The sequence below is a fragment of the Vicugna pacos genome, chromosome 10, assembly GCF_048564905.1.
Source record: "Vicugna pacos chromosome 10, VicPac4, whole genome shotgun sequence".
Taxonomy (NCBI): domain Eukaryota; kingdom Metazoa; phylum Chordata; class Mammalia; order Artiodactyla; family Camelidae; genus Vicugna; species Vicugna pacos.
Genome location: NC_132996.1, coordinates 15,762,946 through 15,783,286, shown reverse-complemented (window position 1 = coordinate 15,783,286; position 20,341 = coordinate 15,762,946). Strand labels below are relative to the sequence as shown.

The 20,341-nt window shown below is 37.4% G+C and overlaps 1 long non-coding RNA gene across 1 annotated transcript in view; it reads right to left on the bottom strand.

The window, feature by feature from the left end:
- Positions 1-20,341, bottom strand: part of LOC140698661 (uncharacterized) — a 158,116-nt gene that overhangs the window by 109,636 nt on the left and 28,139 nt on the right. Inside the window, exon 2 of the long non-coding RNA XR_012076465.1 lies at positions 7,475-7,568. This is a non-coding gene — a long non-coding RNA (uncharacterized lncRNA). The remainder of the gene's footprint in view (positions 1-7,474; positions 7,569-20,341) is intronic.

Genomic DNA, 20,341 nt, shown 5'->3' with positions numbered 1-20,341 from the left:
ATTTTAAAGGTTATATCCCATTTATAGGTTTTTTAAAATATTGACTATACTTCCTGTGTTGTACAATATATCCTTATAGTTTATTTTACAGATACTAATTTGTATCTCTTATCCCCTACCCCTGTATTGTTTATCCCATAATACTCATAGTGGTGCTGCTTTCCTGGCTGATTCTGACTGGTATACATAACAGTAGAAGAAGACCAGTGGACGACATCTTTAATAAAATTAGGTACATTTTATTCTCCAATACCCGAAATACAGGATAAAATCCCTGCATCAATAAGCCTGTGTGGGGTCACCAAACTGTGTAGGCAGCAGGAAAAGTGACTCCTGGTGGTTGTAAGAACCAGGAAATCTAGCAATCAACTCAGAGAGCCCTAAAAGGGAAGGCTCTCACTTTGGAAGGAACTCAGCAGCCAGATATGAGAAATATACAAAAACCTTTAGAAAATATTTTGAAAGCTCTAATTTGGGTAAGGATGACTGGAGAGTGGTGTGGTGGCCTATCGCTCTCAGCAATATCTTACAAACAAACTCATTCAGAAGACAGACCCCTCCCCTTGGGAAAAATTTCTGACAGTAGATTCCTAACTGAGCATGGAAGGAATGTTGGAGATAAGTTTCAGGTTCTACTGGGGATAGGATGAGAAAAGGAATATCATGAAATATCCGTGAACATTACTACACAGAGGAAAATTATTACATTTTGGGAAATTTCAAACCTATATAAAAAGTGAAAGATTAATACACTGAACATCCAAGTATCTTCAACAAATGTTGACAAGCTGTTAATATTTTGCCACATCTGTTCCTTTCTCACACACCTATATGCACACACACACTTTTTTTTTGCTCAAACTATTTGAAAATAAGTTTAACACATCATAACTCAACACTAAGTATTTATTTCAACAGTATTGCCTGTAAATAATTACATTCTCCTAAGTAAGCATAGTATCTTTATAAACCTGAAGAACTTTATCATGGATATATTTTCTAACACATGACCCATATTTAAATTTCCCCACTGCTCCAATAATGTCTATTTATCCCTTGCTCCCTAAAGTGAAGTCTGCAGACTGGGCAGCAACAGTATTATCTGGGATATTAGAAATTCAGAATCCCAGACCCTACTCATTTAACAAGATCCCAGTGGTTCTAAACACATTAAATCTTGAGAACCACTGCTTTATTGTATTTTTTTCCCCTTCAAATTTAGGATCCAATTGAGAGAATCACACATAGAATTTAGGTGTCTTACCTTTTTGGTATCCTTCAATCCAAAGTTCCTGACATCTTAATTCTAGTAACACTGACATTTTTAAAGAATCTAGCCCAAATGTCCTATAGAATGCCCACATATGTATTTGTCTAATAGTTTTCTTATTATTAAATTCATGCATCCTCTATCCATCCAAATATACCCCAAGCTTTTAATTAATACTTACTCACAAACCATGCTTCCCTCTATCTTCCCATGACCATGTGTAATTACAGTGACTGACATTTATAAGTACTTTTAGACATTATCTTATTTGCTCTCTGTAATTCTTTAAATGCCCGGTATTATTAGCCCTACTTTAACAGAAGAGGAAAGAGCAGCATGGTGATGTCTGACAAACACCCTGAGTCGCCATCACTAAGTGGCCCAGTGGTCAAGCAACCGCTATAGTACAGGGCTTCCCCCAGTGTGTTATGTGAAAACTCCTAAAAGTTCAAACTGTAAATGGAGGTGGATCAGGGATCTTGTGACCACCAAAATGGCAATATATTTCAGTTAGGAAGTGACATTTAACCTAACTTTACCCTCTAAAATGACACTTCAAAAATAACGAATTGCTTAAATAACATAAATTAACCAACATCTGCTTTTCTCTGAATGTAAACTTTGGTGAAGAATTCGACACAGCAGATGCTTTAGAACCTGGCCTAGGCTGATCTTTTCTATGTGTGTGTGCATGTGTGTGTTTCTCTGGGGCTTCGCCTATGTAGAACCTTGATGCAAGAGCCCCCAGGGCAGCATTGCTGGGGTAGCTGAGGTGGTCAACTAGTGAGCATGAAAGAGTTAAACACAAAATCTGCTTTGTGACCTTCCATGTGAACTAAATCTGTCTCTCTACTTTAGTTTCTTTTTTTTTTTTTAAATTGAAGTACAGTTGGTTTACTATGTTAGTTTCAGGTGTACAACATAGACATTCAATACTTCTATAGATTATACTCCATTTAAAGTTACTACAAAAGATTGGTTATAGTCCCTATATTTTATTTTATACCTAGTACTTTGTACCTCTTAATCCTCTTCCCTATCTTGCCCTGTTCAGGCAAGGTAGAAAAGAGGATTAATTGGGTTGGGGGTTTTTTGATATTGAATTATATGAGCTCTTTATATATTTTGGATCCTAACCCCTTATCAGACATATCATTTGCAAATATCTTCTCCCATTCAGTAGGTCGTCTCCTAATTGATGATGATTTCTTTGCTATGCAAAGGTTTTAAGTTTAATTAGGTCCCATTTGTTTATTTTTGCTTTTGTTTCTCTTGCCTGAGGCCACAGATTAAAAAAAAAAATTGGTAAGATTTATGTCAAAGAGTATTCCACCTATTTTTCCTTTTAGGAGTTTTGTGGTTCCTGGTCTTTCTCAATGCTTTAATTTATAGATAAATGGGGATAATATCTCTCAGGATAATTTTTAGGATTAAGTGAGCACCACAGTGGCCAAACAGTGGTACATACTGTTATTTCTAAAGACTAACATTTTGTATTTATGAGGCAATTTTACTTTCTCTTTGGAGCTTGGGAGACAGTAGGTATGACACAGAAAAAAAAAATGCCATAAAAAGAAAGGGCTTCATGGTAACGGGAAGAGTCCTCCAGGCAACATTTGGTCTAAAAATCATTCACAAATTTGCTAAAACCCACACTTCATTATTACAGTCACAGAGGATATTCATAAGGCTTTTCTGTGAAGTGTTTGTAGGCAGAAGACATTGGAGGAGCTTGCTCACATTCAGGAAGGATGAGACCTTATGGAGACCCAAAATTGCACAAATGTGGTCAATAGCGATTAAGAGAGATGGTAATAACCAAAGAAGTAAAAACAGAATATTGAGTCTGAGGTTGATGACGGCATCCTCTGCACTTTATGACCACGAATACTTCACAACTAGCATAACTAGCTTACCTTGTATCACTGTTCTAAACGTTTCATGCACAAAAGCTCACTGAATTAGCAAGAATCTTAAGAGACAGGTGACATTATTAGTTCCATTTTACAGATGAAGAGACTGAGACCAAGAGCTCAATTCACTTAGTAAGTAAACGGTGGAGGGAAATTTCAAACCCAAGTTACACTACTCTGCCCTGGACCTTACCCAGCACACACTGCAGTGTTTCACACTTTAGGGCCAGACTACTTGACAGTTATGGGCGGAGATGCTGAAGCCCTCTACAGTGGGTGTATCAAGACTGTCATATGGAAATGACCAGTATGACATGGAATATTTTGAAATGTAGGACTTTATGGAACAAAGAATAGGACAACAGAAATTAAAAACTGATTCAGATTAGGGAGAAGGAGAGAGAGAGAGATATACACACAGAGAAAGAGAGAGAGAGAGAAAGGGAGAGAGACAGAAAGAGAGAGAAGAAAGAGAAAAGGCACACTCTTAGGCCATATACTCCCAGCAGTGAAGTCCTCTGCTACTGCATAGACCCTACTGAGGAAGGATGGTAGTCACAGGGACACTACTGTGGTGCTCTGCTCATATCACCTTTTCTGGCTGGTACACCACCCCTGCTGCTTTAAGTACTGCCTCTTCAGGAGAAGAGCACCTTATTAGGCAAGAAAGCTCCCCATCCCAGTCCCACCTTCTTCAGATCCATATGTTGTGGCCAATGACTGACTACACGGTGGGAGGAGGACAGCAAAGGCTGCCTGCACTGGCCCAAGGTGAGACCAAGACTGTCACACTGTTCATGCTTCAGAGCTTCCTACTGGGAACAGACTGAAGTGAGTGTGCAGCTGACACCTCATTCCTGATTTACTTTTTCCACTGCCCTATTCTGTTCTTGCTCTATCAGAATCCAGGGAACTAAAACCACAGAACCAACCACTACTACAACTTACATTTTTGTGGCAAATTATCCTTTTTTTTTCATTGAAGTACAATCAATTTTAATGTGTCAATTTCTGGTGTACAGCACAATGTCCCAGTCTTGCATATACATACATATTCACTTTCGTATTTTTTCCCATTAAAGGTTCTTACAAGGTATTGAGCATAGTTCCCGGTGCTATACAAAAGAAAAATTTTTAATCTATTTTTACATATAGTGGCTAACATTTGCAAACATCAAACTTCCAAATTTTTCCCCTCCCACCCCCTTTCCCCAGTAACCATAAGATTGTTTACTAAGTCTGAGAGTCTGGCAAACTGTCCTTTGACATCTGCTGCATGATCATTTGCTTTCATCAACCAAATCATAAGGTCAATTACTACTTTTTTAGATTATTTACTTTGTTCTAGGCACAGGGATGAGCACTTAACACATGTTTTCTCATTTAATCTTCCTTACAATCATGTGGTGAATATTACTATCTTAAATATTAGAAAACTGGCATTCTGAGAAATTAAACGACCACTCACAGGCACTTGGCAAGTACAGCTTCGGAGCCTGAATGTGAATCCTAAGCAGTGCCCCGCTCACTCCACTACACAGCTTCTGTAAACAGGTCTGTATTAACATAATTATCAGTTCTCCTTGGAGAATACAATAATTTTATAGCTATCAGATGTATTATAGGAGCAATGTTAGAGTGCTGTCATTGCAAAGTATGTATCAGGTATTTATTCCTTGCTGTTGTCATTGATTTTTGTTAAGCTTAAGTGTTTGTGAGGAATTTACTGAAAAAAACATTGGGGTATATTCAAGGTTATCTCTAATAACATCATAATTGTCCATTTATATTCTGTTATGCTTTCTTGAGTAAGAGACATCCCATAATCTACAACCTTCCTATCTATGCAACACATGCCAATGACTGGCTGTGTTTCTGCGCATCTATCTCTTCAATGTATTTCAGGGAGGGGGATGTGCAGAATACTTCTATTACTAAATTCACAAAAGCATGAACCTGTTACTAAATCAAAGGCAACTAGGTGAAGCTAATTCTAGGGAAAAAATTAATACCACAAAATATATGATGAAAGTCAGAAAATTCTACCCATTATAATTTTAACAATAAAATTAATCATGCTTGTGCTTATCCTGGAAATGATACTAAATTATTCATCTTAATAATACCTGTGGAATAGAAGTCTGGAAAAAATCAGACCTTCCTAAAAGTAATAACTTTAGATTAACCATGATACTCCTTGGCCTTTTAAGGTAAACACTCACTTGGGGTTAATTTTATTATTCACATGCTCTCAATTAATATTTTGTATGAGTGCTTCATCAAAAAGAAAATATTTCTGTGGGGTTATTTACAGTAAGTTCTTGCAAAAGCTCTACAGTTCTGTGAAAAAAAATCCGTATATGCCCAGAATGTCAGACCTACAAAGATCACTCACCCTGAGTTCCCGTGAAAATGGCTCAGAAATACCACCGTACAGGGGTGTATAAAGCATATTTGTACCAAAGCTGAAACAGGTCTTGTGTTTATGAGACAGCTAGCTGTGCTTACTTTTATTCTTAACTCAATTTTTTAAAAAACATCTTTTATCAAATCAAAATAAAAATCACTGCAGGGACACACACCTGTTGTCACCAGGGTTCCATCACTTTTCTTTACTATGGCCATTTGCTCTTCTGCCTTTTTTTGTCATACATTTTTCTTTATTTCTGTTTCTCTTTTAGTGATTCTGAGCTAAGACAGCACCCTATTTGTATTTTCTAGTAACATTCAACATTAAGAGATGCCCACATAAATTACAGAAGGAAAATGATAAGCAACGGTATAACACAATTGCTCTTGTACTCTGCCCATTCATAGCATTATGTGGTGTTTTACTACATTATTCAAAGCTGTTAAAACAATTTCATAACTATATTTTACATACAAACAATCCTATTTGTTCCAGACTCAAATTCTGAAGCCGGGGTTTGGAAAGGAAAGTAGGGGGTTGAAAGTGACAGCCTCGTAAACACGTGGGATTTTTCCCAGTCTGCTGCTTGTTGTGTAGGGAATAATTATCAGTGCCTCTATGTGCTTTTTGTTCAGACCAAATAAAAACTACGGTTTTTCATTCACAATGCAATCATTCAATTTTGTATCTTATGCAATTTAATTTTTTTTCCATTCATAGCATTATGTTGTGTTTCACTACATTATTCAAAAATGTTAAAACGATTTCATAACTATATTTTACGTGCAAACAATTCCATTTGTTCCAAACTTTAATATGGATCCAAACACTGACTTGAATCTGTAACATGTAAAAATTGAACCAAACAATTTTGAGAAAATCACTTTTATGTTTAGTTGATTTCACCTGAGGGTCCAAACATGATTCAAGTTTGTTGTTAGTCCCTTTGTCAAAGCACGCCATTGTGTATTCTAATTGCCTTCAGGACAAGCTGTGAGATGTGTAGATTCCAGAGACGCAGACTGTGATCTATTCTCAACAACCCCTCCCCACCTTCTGCTACCAGCTCAGTGTAAGTACTCTGTCAGGCTTCCTGCAGAAAAAGACCACATCTACAAAACAAATCCTCAAATATGTGATATGTACTAGGATTGTGAACCTGATCTAGAAGTTTGTGATACACAAACACACACGTACACATTTTAAATCTCTTCTAGTGACTTCCAATGAAAATCATAAATTATCCATAAAAATCTTGCACATTTTAAAATATGCTTTCATAGAAATATACATACAGAAAAATGGGCAAAGCTCAATCCATCTTCTTCCAGTCTCTCCCCACCTCCCTTCCTGAATGGTCTCTGCTTGGCTAGCAGCGTGGATGTCCTAAAGCAGTTTCATTCTCACCGCTGATATCCTCGGTGAGGATACCACTGCATTTTACTATCTGGGTCACTAAAGAGCCATCTAATGACACTCTCCTCCTGCAACCTCATCCTAGACTGCCAGATTCCCTCCTTGTCCTACCCTCTTCTTGAGTGCATGACTAATCTCTGTTGTGATAGCTCCCTATCATGGGGTCTACTCCATTTCAGATACTTGGCATACATTACCTAACCTTATAACATGACGCAAATAAGTGTTACAGTCCCATTTTGCATATAAGGAAACTGAGCCCTGAGCCTGGGAGAATTTAAATAAATTCCCCATAATCCCATAGCTGGCATGAGGTAGAGCTGGCTGGGATCAGGACTCAGTTTGTCTGACTTTAAAACCTGGGCTTTACTCATTATACTCTTTTCAAATTGTTCTTGCATCCCTAATGCTTTACACATGCTCAAACAAGTATTTAATTTGAGTTAAATGATCTCAGTGTCTTACTTGTGAACACCCTGGTTATGCAGCTCAGAATCAGCAGAGGGCAGCGCAACAGCTTCACAGCGTTTCATAAAGTAGACAATAAAACGTTATAAACCTGCAAAATGAAGAAGTGTTTCATGGCTTCTGGAAGAATTTATCCCAAGGCAATGTTGAGTATGTCAAAGAATGTTTTCATCAAGGATACTTTCAGTTTTAGAAAAGCAATTCCCATTGCTGACAGTGAGACTGTGCTAAAAATTACATTTCCCACTCCCCAGTTTCAGCTCCTCTTTATTTCATGTAATACCACATGTGGGTAAGCAACTCACAGCAGTTAAATCCAGCTGTGAGCCACTTACATCTGCAAAAACAGTGGGTTTACCAGGTGAGCTCCTTGCTCAATCCACCTCTTTACTCTACCCTGTGGAGAGAAAAATGTGACTTTGGCTCAAGGATGAAACTGTTCCCCTGCCTCATTATACCATTCTCATTAAATCTGTTATTTCCACATTATTGCAATGGAAAGTTTCCAAGTCGAGTATCCCATTCTACCTGGCTTCTTTACTTTGCAGAACAATTATTGAATCTTTTTTTGCCTTGGTGGGAAATTTTTATTGCCTAGGAATTTAAGTTCTGGCAGAGAAATTGGGGCGGGTGTGGGGGAGGCAGCTCATATTAAAAAACTAGGCAGAACTCTGGTTATTTTAGTTTTGCTTTTTGACTATGGAAAGATAATGATTTTCATATTAAGAATATCATAAATATAAATTGTGTTGTTTACTGATTCCTTCATCAATCACTAAAACACTAAATTACTCAAGCTGAGCATAAAATTTCTCATTTACTTCAAATGGAACTGTATGCACTCACAAATATTTTCTTATTTGTTTATATGGATATATAACCACCTTGCCAGGGCATAGCACATCCCAGTATAAGAGTCAAATTTCAAAGGAAGCACCTACTTCATTTTGCTTCTCTCTCTTGGTAGGTAGGTAGGTAAAATAGATTAGATTAGATTAGATTAGATTAGATTAGATAAGATAAAATAGATGACAGAAAAGGAGAGGGAGAGTAAAGAGACATTTTGTAGTGACTAAGAAGATTTTTTAAGCTGGGACAACAAAAAACAAAAATATTGGGAGTATGGGAGCTGCGTGGGTTTTATTTTCAGCATTTTGTGCAGCAAACTAAGGGGATGTAGGGTAGGTTCTGCTGTCACCTCTGATCCTTCCTCACTAAGGAGCTGGTGAGAAGCTGTGAGGTCATGGAATAGTCTCAATGCTCAATCTCATGTGCGTTTTCCTCTGGGAGTTTTGTAGTATTTTCATTCTACATGAAATAATCTGGGGTTAAACCATCCCATTCTTGTTTGAGAAACTTTCATTATCAAGGCTAATCATTGCTTACTCAGTTACTTAAAGTGTATTAATTACTGTGTGACCTTGAGTAAGTTGCTGATTTTTTCTAAGTCTCCGTTCACTCATCCATGAAACAACAACACAGTAGTGTCTACTTCTTACCATTGTGAAAAAATAAATGCAGTATCTTTTAAAGTGCCTGATACATGGCAAATGCTCAAAATGTTAATAATTATTTAAAAATATTATTATGACTTTCCCACAACATGCTGTACTTTATCAAGACACTCATCTTACTTCATTGTAACAGCTCATGTATCTTTCCTGCTAGATTATAAGCTGTAAAACAGCGCAAAGAGTGGTACATAGTAATAACTTCATATATATCTAGTGAATGAATTAAGTAACATCTTATCTTTATTAAAGATTTGCATAGACTATTTTGTTTCCGATCTGTATTTTCTGTACCTGTTGACTATGGCTACAATACCATGGCTCTTATTTTTAAAGTCAGTGTTGAAAATGTAACATGAGTCAATGCCATGTATTCACCAAACCATAACCTCCTCCTTGGCACACAAGAAGACTACATTTTCCAGTCCTCTTACAATGCAGTAAGACCATGCTAATGGAATACAGAAGGAAGCAATGTACATCACTTCCAGTCTGGGCTAACATATCACAGGTGTCTTTCCCACGCTCTCTACCCCATTGTAAAGCTTTGAAAAGAAGGAACTGAAGATGGCGAAGCCACAAGGTGGAAAAAGCTGAGATCCCCAAGTAACAGATCAGAGGAGAACCACTCAAGGGGCTGTAACATGAAAAAGAAACTATATTTTATTGCGCTAAGTAACTGAAATTATGGAGTTTATTTTTACCACACTTAACCTGGACTAAACTGACTAATACACTGTTTTAGGTTGAGAAATTTTATATTCCATTTTGGTGAAAAGAGGAATTTCCTATTTGATATGAGAACAGAAAGTAGACATCTTATGTGATGAGCAACTCTATTCTTTATATGTTTGATGCTTGATAAACTACCCCTCAAGATAGTAGTTCAACTTATTTACAAAACAGAAACATACAGACATAGAAAACAAACTTACGGTTACTAGGGGGAAATTGGGTAGGAAGGGATAAATTAGGAGTTTGAGATTTGCAGATACTACCTACTATATATAAAATAAATAACAAGTTTCTATTTTATAGCACAGGGAACTTTATTCAATATCTTGTAGTAACCTATAATGAAAAAGAATATGAAAAAGAATATATATATATATGAAACATTATGCTGTACATCAGAAACTGACAACACTGTAAACTGACTATACTTAAACAAAAAAAAAACAAGATAGTAGCTCAAAAGAAACTCAGAATTTCCTGTTTAATCACCATATTCCCAAGATTATTCACTCACTTATCCATCTATTCAACTAGTAGTTGATGAGCAGGGTCTACAATAGAACAGGGAATAGAACCGTGAACAGGAAAGAGGTCCTTTCCCTCACAGAGCTCACTTTTAGGTGGGACACAAACTATAGACAACCTAAAGTAAAAAATGTATAATAAAATATCAACTAGTGTTGAGTGCTCTGGTGAAAAATAAGGTGGGGACTCCGTCTTCTTTTAATGGTGTCCCCAATACACAAGAACACCTGGCACACAGAAGATGCTGAAGGAAATGAAATAATGTAGGCTATTTGAGGAAAATGCTTTCCCTTGTGTTCCGAGCTCAGGACATTTGTTGAGCCACATTTTATGGGTGGAGTGTTGACTTAAAAGACACATTTCAGACTAGGCACTAAGGTATTGGATGCTTGTCCAGTTGTTAATAAAGTAGTTCTGGTACTTAATTGCCTTATCTTTCTCCTCCTCCTTCTATTTTTTATCTGCTTCACATTTTTATTTTTATCTGCATTTTCTGGGCATAATAAATGCATGCTGAATTTAGAGACTACGGCATGTCATGACTACTACATTACATAGTCTACTACGTAATAGTATTGCTTGTTATTCTTTCCTTTATACTCACTTGTTATCCTCATTGTTTCATTATACAAGCATGCCTCCTTTTACCATGCTTCACTTTATTGCACTTTGCAGATACTTCGCTCTATTGCACTTTTACAAATTGAAGGTTTGTGGCAACCTTGCAGGGAGCAAGTGTATCCACTCCATTTTTCCAACAGCATTTGCTCACTTTATGCCTCTGTGTTACATTTTGGTAATTCTTGCAATAGTTCAGACTTTTTTTGTTGTGGTATCTGTGATCAGTGATTTTCGATGTTACTAGTTGTTTTGGGGCACCATAAACTGCACCCATTTAACATGCTGAACTTAACTGATCAATTTTGTGTGTGTTCTGAATGCTCTATTGACTGGCTGATTCCCTGTCTCTCTCCCTTTCCTTGGGCCTCGTTCCCTATTCCCTGAAACACAACAGTATTGAAATTAGACCAGTGAATAACCCTACAATGGCCTCTAAGTGTTCAAGTGAAGGGAAGAGTTGCATATCTTTTTAAATCAAATGCTAGAAATGATTAAGCTTTGTGAGAAAGGCATGATGAAAACCAACCAAGACAGGCCAAAGGCTAGGCCATTCATGCCAAACAGCCAAGTTGTGACAGCAAAGGAAAAGTCCTTGAAGGAAATTAAAAGTGCTATTCCAGTGAACACACCAATGATAAGAACATGAAACAGCTTTATTGCTGATATGGATAAACTTCTAGTGTTCTAGATAGAAGATCAAACCAGCCACAACATTCCCTTAAGCCAAAACCCAATCCAGAGCATGGCCCCAATTCTCTCAAACTCTGTAAGGGCAGAGAGAGGTGAGGAAGCTGCAGAAGAAACGTTTGAAGCTAGAAGAGGCTAGATCATAAGACTGAAGGAAAGAAGCCATTTCTGAAACATCAAAGTGCAAGATGAAGCAAAAAGTGCTGATGTAGAAGCTGCAGCCAAGTTACCCAGAAGATCTAGCTAAGGCAATTAATGAAGGTGGTTATACTGAACAACAGATTTTCAATGTAGATGTAATAGCCCAATATTGAAAGAAGATGCCATTTTGGACTTTCATAGCTAGGGAGGAGAAGTCAATGCCTGGCTTCAAAGCTTCAGAGAACAGGCTGATTTTCCTGTTAGGGGTTAATGCACTTGTGACTTTAAGTTAAAGCCAATGTTCACTCACCATTCTGAAAGTCCTTGGGCCCTTAAGAAATATGTTAAATCTACTCTGCCTGTGCTGTATAAATGAAACACCAAAGCCTGGATGACAGCACATCTGTTTACAACATGATTTACTTGACTGTTGTAAGCCCACTGTGGAGATCTACTGCTCAGAAAAAAGCATTTCTTTCAAAATATTACTGCTCACTGACAATGCACCTGGTCACCCAAGAGCTCTCACAGAGATGTACAATGAGACCAGTGTTGTTTTCATGCCTGTTAGTATGGCATCCATTCTGCAGCCCACAGATCAAGAAGTAAATATGACTTTCAAGTCTTATTATTTAATAACTACATTTTGTAAGGCTATAGCTACCATAGATAGTGATTTTTTCCTCTGATGGATCTGGACAAGTCAACTGAAAACCTTCTGGAAAGGATTCATCATTCTAGATGCCATTAAGAACAGTCATGATTCATGAGACGAGGTCAAAATACCAACATTAACAGGAGTTTGGAAGAAGTTTATCCAACCCTCACAGATGACTTTGCGGGGTTCAAGACTTCAGTGGAGGGGAAGACAAGGCCAAGATGGCGGAGTTGTAAGACACTCGTAGCTCACCCTCTCCCACAGATACACCAAGACTCACATCCACGGACCCACTCAGCCAACCAGAGCACCTGCGGAACTCTGACAGAACACTGTCCTCCTCAAAAGACAAAGATGCCAAAAATCTGGTAGGAGAAAGGAAAAAAAGAAAAATGAAAAGGCAAAACAGTGCGGGACCGGTCCAGTGTGGAGGGAACGGCAAAGGAGGACTGGCGCTCATTCTCTGGGTCCACTCCCCTCCAACGGAGAGGCCAGTGGGACGGAGGGGGAGCCTCCGAGGCTTGGATCTGTACGGAGCAGCCCTTGACTGACAGAACTAAGTTAAATGGGCACAGAGGGTCTCTGCGACACCCAGCCCGAGACCCGAGCCGGGAGCTGGGGGCTGGGACAGGCTGCCAGACCTGGGCAGAGGACCGGGACAGCTGCACTGAGGCAGCCCTGGGGGACTGCAGGGTGCTGCGCAATGTGGATGAGTGGGTGCACAGGGCAGAACAACCTGGGCCCTCCGTAAAACAGCATGGATGACGTGCCCTGGGGGGAAGGATGCACACCCCCATCTATGAAAACCCACGGAAGGTTTTCAGCGAGGAGAGGTGGGGCTCAGGCGCAGCCGCCGAATCCTCCAGCGCTTGGCACCCAGGTGGAGGCGGGGGCGAAACCTGAATCCGCACCTGGGGGCTTGGCAGCCTCAAAGGCCAGAGAGTGACTTGTTTGCAGCCCGAGTCAGATAGGATCCTTCTGCCCTGGTACCTCACAATGTTCGCACCACCAGGACAAACAAGGAGCTGGGTTTGGACACGGAGCAGGGGCAGGGCTGTTCTGCAGTCTTCCAGGGACCCGCCTGCGGAGTGCCAACCCAGGGCAGAGCGCGCGGTGGCTTGGAGCTGCGGAGCAACCAGCGCCGGGAGATGGCGGGTGGACCCCCGCCTTTCCCGCAGGAACGCTGTGCTGGGAGGAGGCCCGGTCTGCTTGCCGACAGGCACTGCGAGCAGCACAGACGAGGGCACCAACAGAGGGCCTCTGGAAACAGCAAACTGAGCTCACAAAACAGGGTGAAGACAGAAAGACCTCATTAAGAGCACACAGTCTCCAGGAGAACACCCCCCCCCTTTGTTTTTAAATCTGTTTTTACCTGTTGTATTTTCTATTACCTTTTTAATTTTCACTTTTTAAACAATTATATATCCTCTCAGTTTTAATTCCTTTAAAATATTTCTTTTAAAATAATATTATTATTTTAAAAAATCCACGTCATGTCATTTTTATCTCTCTTGGTTTTGATCTCCTGTTATTGATTAGACACAGGTTTCAAATATATTTTTTCCTCTTTTCTCCTTTTTTAAAGGTTTTTAAGAGACGTCACAACTCGACTGCTATTCTGCTTCAACTTGCTCTTCAATTATTCATTATACACTGTTTTCAAACCTTTTCTCCTCCCCTTTTTCAAAATTCTATCATTTTTTATCTTACATTTTTTATTACCTTTTAAATTTCTATTTTCTAAACAATTGTATATGCTTCTAGTCTTAATTCATTTTTAAATTTTTCTTTCTAAACAATTGTATATGCTTCTAGTTTTAATTCCTTTTAAATTTTTCTTTTAAAGCAGTTACATTATTTTTTTAAAAATCAATTGATTTCATTTTCATTTCTTTTGTGTTTGATCTCCTGTTATTGATTATAAATAAGTTTTAAATATCATTTTTTGATTCTTTTTTCCTTTCTTTTTTTTAAGGGTTTTTAAAAAGGTGTCTCAACTCGAATGCTAGTCTGATTCAAATTGCTCTTCTATAATTTATTATATACTATTTTTCAAACCTTTTTTTCCTCCCTTCTCTTAAAATTCTTTTTTATCTTTTTTTAATCTGCTCTATTTTCTATTACCTTTTTAATTTCTACTTTCTAAACAATTGTATATGCTTCTAGTTTTAATTCCTTTTTAAATTTTTCTTTTAAAGTAGTTCTATTCTTATTATTTTTTTAAAAAATCCAATTGATTTCACTTTCATTTCTTTTGGGTTTGATCTTGTTATTGTTTATAAATAGGTTTCAAATATCGTTTTTCGATCTTTTTTCCTTTTTTTTTTTAAGGATTTTTAAAAAAGACGTCTCAACTCAAATGCTAGTCTGATTCAAATTGCACTTCTATAATTGATTATACACTGTTTTCAAACCTTTTTTCTCCCTTCTTTTAGAATTCTCTTTCTCTCTCTCTCCTTTTTTTATTTTTTAAGTTTTATTCCTACATAGGCATTAGATAGATAAATAAATAAACTCCTTTAAGGACCACAATAGGTAACTGATACTCTATAAGCCACAGTGCCAGAGAGATAGAGCAAGATGAAGAAGCAGAGAAACCATTCCCAATTAAAAGAACAAGAGAAATCCCCTGGAAGAACGATCAATGAAATAGACATCGATAGCCTACTAGATCAAGATTTCAAAAAAGCAGTGATCAAAGTACTGAAGGAACTAAAAGAAATTGTGTTTAGAGATATAAAATATGTCAAAAATGAAATAGAAGCTATAAAGAAGAGCCAAGTATAACTGGTAAACTCATTGGTTGAGATGGGAACAGATCTAAAGGCTGTGCAGAGCAGACTAGATAATGCAGAGGAACGAATTAGTGACCTAGAAGATAGGACAACAGAAAGCACCCAATCAGAACAACTGTAAGATAAACAAATAAAAACAAGTGAAAGCAACATAAGGGACCTATGGGATAATATAAAGCATGCCAATCTGCGTAATAGGGGTCCCAGAAGGGGAAGAAAGATCAAAGGGGGTTGAAAAGGTTTTTGAAGAAATCATGACTGAAAACTTCCCAAACCTAAAGAAGGAATCAGATATCCAAGTACAGGAGGCTCAGAGGGTCCCAAACAGGAAGAACCCAAACAGACACACACCAAGACATACCATAACCAAGATGGCCAGAGTCAAGGATAAAGAAATGATCCTAAGGGCAGCAAGAGAAAAACAAAGAGTGAGTTACAAGGGAACCCCCATAAGGCTTTCAGCTGATTTCTCTACACAAACACTACAGGCCAGAAGGGAGTGGCAAGATATATTCAAAGTCCTGAATGAAAAAAAGATGCAGCCTAGGATACTTTATCCAGCAAGGCTATCCTTTAGGATAGAAGGAGACAAAGAACTTCACAGACAAGAAAAAACTAAAAGAGTTTAGCAACACTAAACCCATGCTAAAAGAAATACTGAAAAGTCTACTCTAAATAGAAAAGAAGCAAGATGCTACAGAAATGAGAAACTTATAACTGGAAAGGTAATAACTCATGAATTACAAATAGAATAAACACTAAATTGTAAAAGAAGATATCTAAATCATTCAGAGTGGGAGAGGGGAGCAAGAAAATATAGAGTTTTTTTTTCTTTTTTAAATTTTTTGTTTTCAGTAGGATGGGTTTGAGATATAGTGATGGGCTAATAGACTTACAGAAAAGGGTAACCACAAGCCAAAAACTTACAAGGGAGTCACAAAAACTAAATAAAATCCATGACAATACAAAGGAAAATTACCAAACCACAAAAGGAAGAAGAAAGGAACAAAGAGGAAATACCAAATCAACTGCAAAGAAAAGTTCAAAATGGCAATAAACACACATCTATCATTAATTACTGTAAATGTTAATGGACTAAATGCTCCAGTCAAAAGACACAGAGTGGCAGACTGGATAATAAAGCAAGAACCTTCAATATGCTGCATACAAGAGACCCACTTTAGGGAGAAGGACACATATAGATTGAGAGTGAAAAGGATATTCCATGCAAATGGAAAAGCCAAAAGAGCAGGTGTTGCAGTACTGATTTCAGACAAAATAGACTTTAAAACAAAGGCCATAAAGAAAAATAAAGAAGGACATTTTATAATGATTAAAGGAGTGATAAAAGATGAGGATATTACACTCATTAACATATATGCACCCAATATAGGAGCACCTAAGTACATAGAACAATTACTAACAGAGATAAAGGGGGATATTGATGGGAATACAATCATAGTTGGAGATTTTAACACCGCATTAACATCACTAGACAGATCTTCCAGACAGAAAATAAATAAGGCAACAGAGAAACTAAATAATACAACAGAAAAATTAGATTTGGTGGATATTTTCAGAGCATTACACCCCCAAAAAACAGGATATACATTCTTTTCAAGTGCACATGGAACATTTTCTAGGATTGATCATGTACTTGGGCACAAAAGAAACCTCAACAATTTTAAGAAGATAGAAATTATCTCAAATATCTTTACTGACCACAATGCCATGAAGCAAGAAATCAACAACAGAGAAGCAAAAGAGAAAAAAAAGAAAGCATGGAGATTAAACAATAAAAAGCAACGGGTCAATGAGGAAATCAAAGCTGAAATTAAAAAATACCTTGAGACAAATGAAAATGAAAGCACAACCACACAGAATTTATGGGACACAGCAAAGGTAGTGCTAAGAGGGAAGTGTATAGCGATACAGGCCTTCTCAAAAAAGAATAATCCCAAATAAACAACTTAACCCACCAACTAAAAGAACTAGAAAAAGAAGAACAAAAAACCCCAAAAGGCAGCAGAAGGAAGGAAATTGTAAAGATCAGGGAGGAAATAAATAAAATAGAGATTTTAAAAACCCACAGAAAAAAATCAATCAAACCAAAAGCTGGTTTTTTGAAAAAGTAAATAAAATCGACAAACCTCTGGCAAAACTCACAAAGAAGAAAAAAGAGAGAGCACAAATTAGCAAAACAAGAAAGGAAAATGGAGAAATTACAACAAATAAAATAGAAATCAGAATATCATATGAGAATATTATGAAAAACTATATGGAACCAAACTGGATAACCTAGAGGAGATGGACAAGTTTCTGGAAACATACAGTCCACCAAGACTGAATCAAGAAGAATCTGAACACTTGAACAAACAGATCACTAGAAATGAAATTGAAATAGCAATAAAAAACCTCCCAACAAATTAAAGTCGAGGACCGGACGGCTTCACTGGGGAATTCTACCAAACATACAAAGAAGAACTTATACCAGTCCTTCTCAAACTCTTCCAGAAGATCGAAAAGGAGGGAATATTCCCAAACTCATTCTATGAAGCCACCATCACCCTGATACCAAAACCAGGCAAAGACATTACAAAAAAAGAGAATTACAGGTCAATATCACTGATGAACATAGATGCCAAAATCCTCACCAAAATATTAGCAAATAGAATCCAACAACACATGAAAAAGATTATACATCATGACAAGTGGGGTTCATCCCAGGGACACAAGGGTGGTTCAACATATGCAAATCAATCAATGTAATACATCACATCAACAAGAGAAAGGAGAAAAACCACATGATGATCTCAATAGATGCAGAAAAAGCATTTGATAAAATTCAACACCCATTTATGATTAAAAACTGTCACCAGTGTGGATATAGAGGGAACATATCTCAACATAATAAAAGCTATATATGACAAACCTACAGCCACCATAGTACTCAGCAGTGAAAAATTCAAAAGCTTCCCACTAAAATCTGGAACAAGGCAAGGATGCCCACTATCACCATTCCTATTCAACATAGTCTTGGAAGTCCTAGCCACAGCAATCAGGCAAGAGAGAAATAAAAGGGATCCAAATTGGAAAAGAGGAGGTAAAAGTGTCACTATATGTCGACGACATGTTACTATATATAGAAAACCCTAAAAGGTCCACACAAAAACTACTAGAGCTGATCGAAGAATTCAGCAAGGTAGCAGGTTACAAGATTAACATTCAAAAATCAGTTGCATTTCTTTACACTAATGATGAATCAACAGAAAAAGAAAGTAAAGAAACAATCCCCTTTAAAATAGCACCCAAAGTAATAAAATACCTAGGAATAAATCTAACCAAGGAGGTGAAAGAATTATACACAGAAAACTATAAACCACTGATGAAGGAAATTAAAGAAGACTTTAAAAAATGGGAAGATGTCCCATGCTCTTGGATTGGAAGAATCAATATTGTTAAAATGGTCACACTGCCCAAGGCAATCTACAGATTTAATGCAATCCCTATCAAATTATCCAGGACATATTTCACAGAACTAGAACAAATCATAATAAAATTTATATGGAACCATCAAAGACCTAGAATTGCCAAAGCATTACTGAAGAGAAAGAAAGAGGCTGGAGGAATAACTCTCCCAGACTTCAGACAATACTATAGAGCTACAGTCATCAAGATAGCATGGTATCGGTACCAAAACAGACATATGGACCAATGGAACAGAATAGAGAGCCCAGAAATGAACCCACAAACCTTTGGTCAACTCATCTTCGACAAAGGAGGCAAGAATATACAATGGAATAAAGACAGTCTCTTCAGCAAATGGTGTTGGGAAAACTGGACAGCAGCATGTAAAGCAATGAAGCTAGAACACTCCCTTACACCATACACAAAAATAAACTCAAAATGGATCAAAGACTTAAACATAAGACAAGATACAAACCTCCTAGAAGAAAATATAGGCAAAACATTATCTGACATACATCTCAAAAATGTTATCCTAGGGCAGTCTACCCAAGCAATAGAAATAAAAGCAAGAATAAACAAATGGGACCTAATGAAACTTACAAGCTTCTGCACAGCAAAGGAAACCATGAGTAAAACAGACAACCTACGGAATAGGAGAAAATTTTTGCAAATGAAACCGACAAAGGCTTGATCTCCAGAATATATAAGCAGCTCATAAGACTTAATAAGAAACAAGCAAACAACCCAATCCAAAAATGGGTAAAAGACCTAAACAAGCCATTCTCTAAGGAAGACATACAAATGATCATTAGGCACATGAAAAAATGCTCAATATCACTAATTATCAGAGAAATGCAAATCAAAACTACAATGAGGTATCACCTCCACCAGTCAGAATGGCCGTCATTCAAAAATCCAAAAATGACAAATGCTGGAGAGGCTGTGGAGAAAGGGGAACCCTCCTTCACTGCTGGTGGGAATGTAGTTTGGTGCAGCCACTGTGGAAAACAGTATGGAGATTCCTCAAAAGACTAGGAATAGACTTACCGTATGACCCAGGAATCCCGCTCCTGGACATATATCCAGAAGGAACCCTACTTCAAAATGACACCTGCACCCCAATGTTCATAGCAGCACTATTTACAATAGCCAAGACATGGAAACAGCCTAAATGTCCATCAACGGATGACTGGATAAAGAAGATGTGGTATATTTATACTATGAAATACTACTCAGCCATAAAAACCAACAACATAACGCCATTTGCAGCAACATGGATGTTCCTGGAGAATGTCATTCTAAGTGAAGTAAGCCAGAAAGAGAAAGAAAAATACCATATGAGATCACTCATATGCGGAATCTTAAAAAAACAAAACAAACAAAAAATGCATAAATACAAAACAGAAATAGACTCACAGACATAGGATACAAACTTGTGGCTGCCAAGGGGGCGGAGGAGGGTGGGAAGGGATAGACAGGATTTCAAAACTGTAGAATAAATAAACAAGATTATACTGTATAGCACAGGGAAATATATACAAGATCTTATGGTAGCTCACAGAGAAAAAAATGTGACAATGAATATATATATGTTCATGTATAACTGAAAAATTGTGCTCTACACTGGAATTTGACACATTGTAAAATGATTATAAATCAATAAGAAATGTTAAAAAAAAAAGACTTCAGTGGAGGAAGTAACTGCAGATGTAGTGGAAATAGC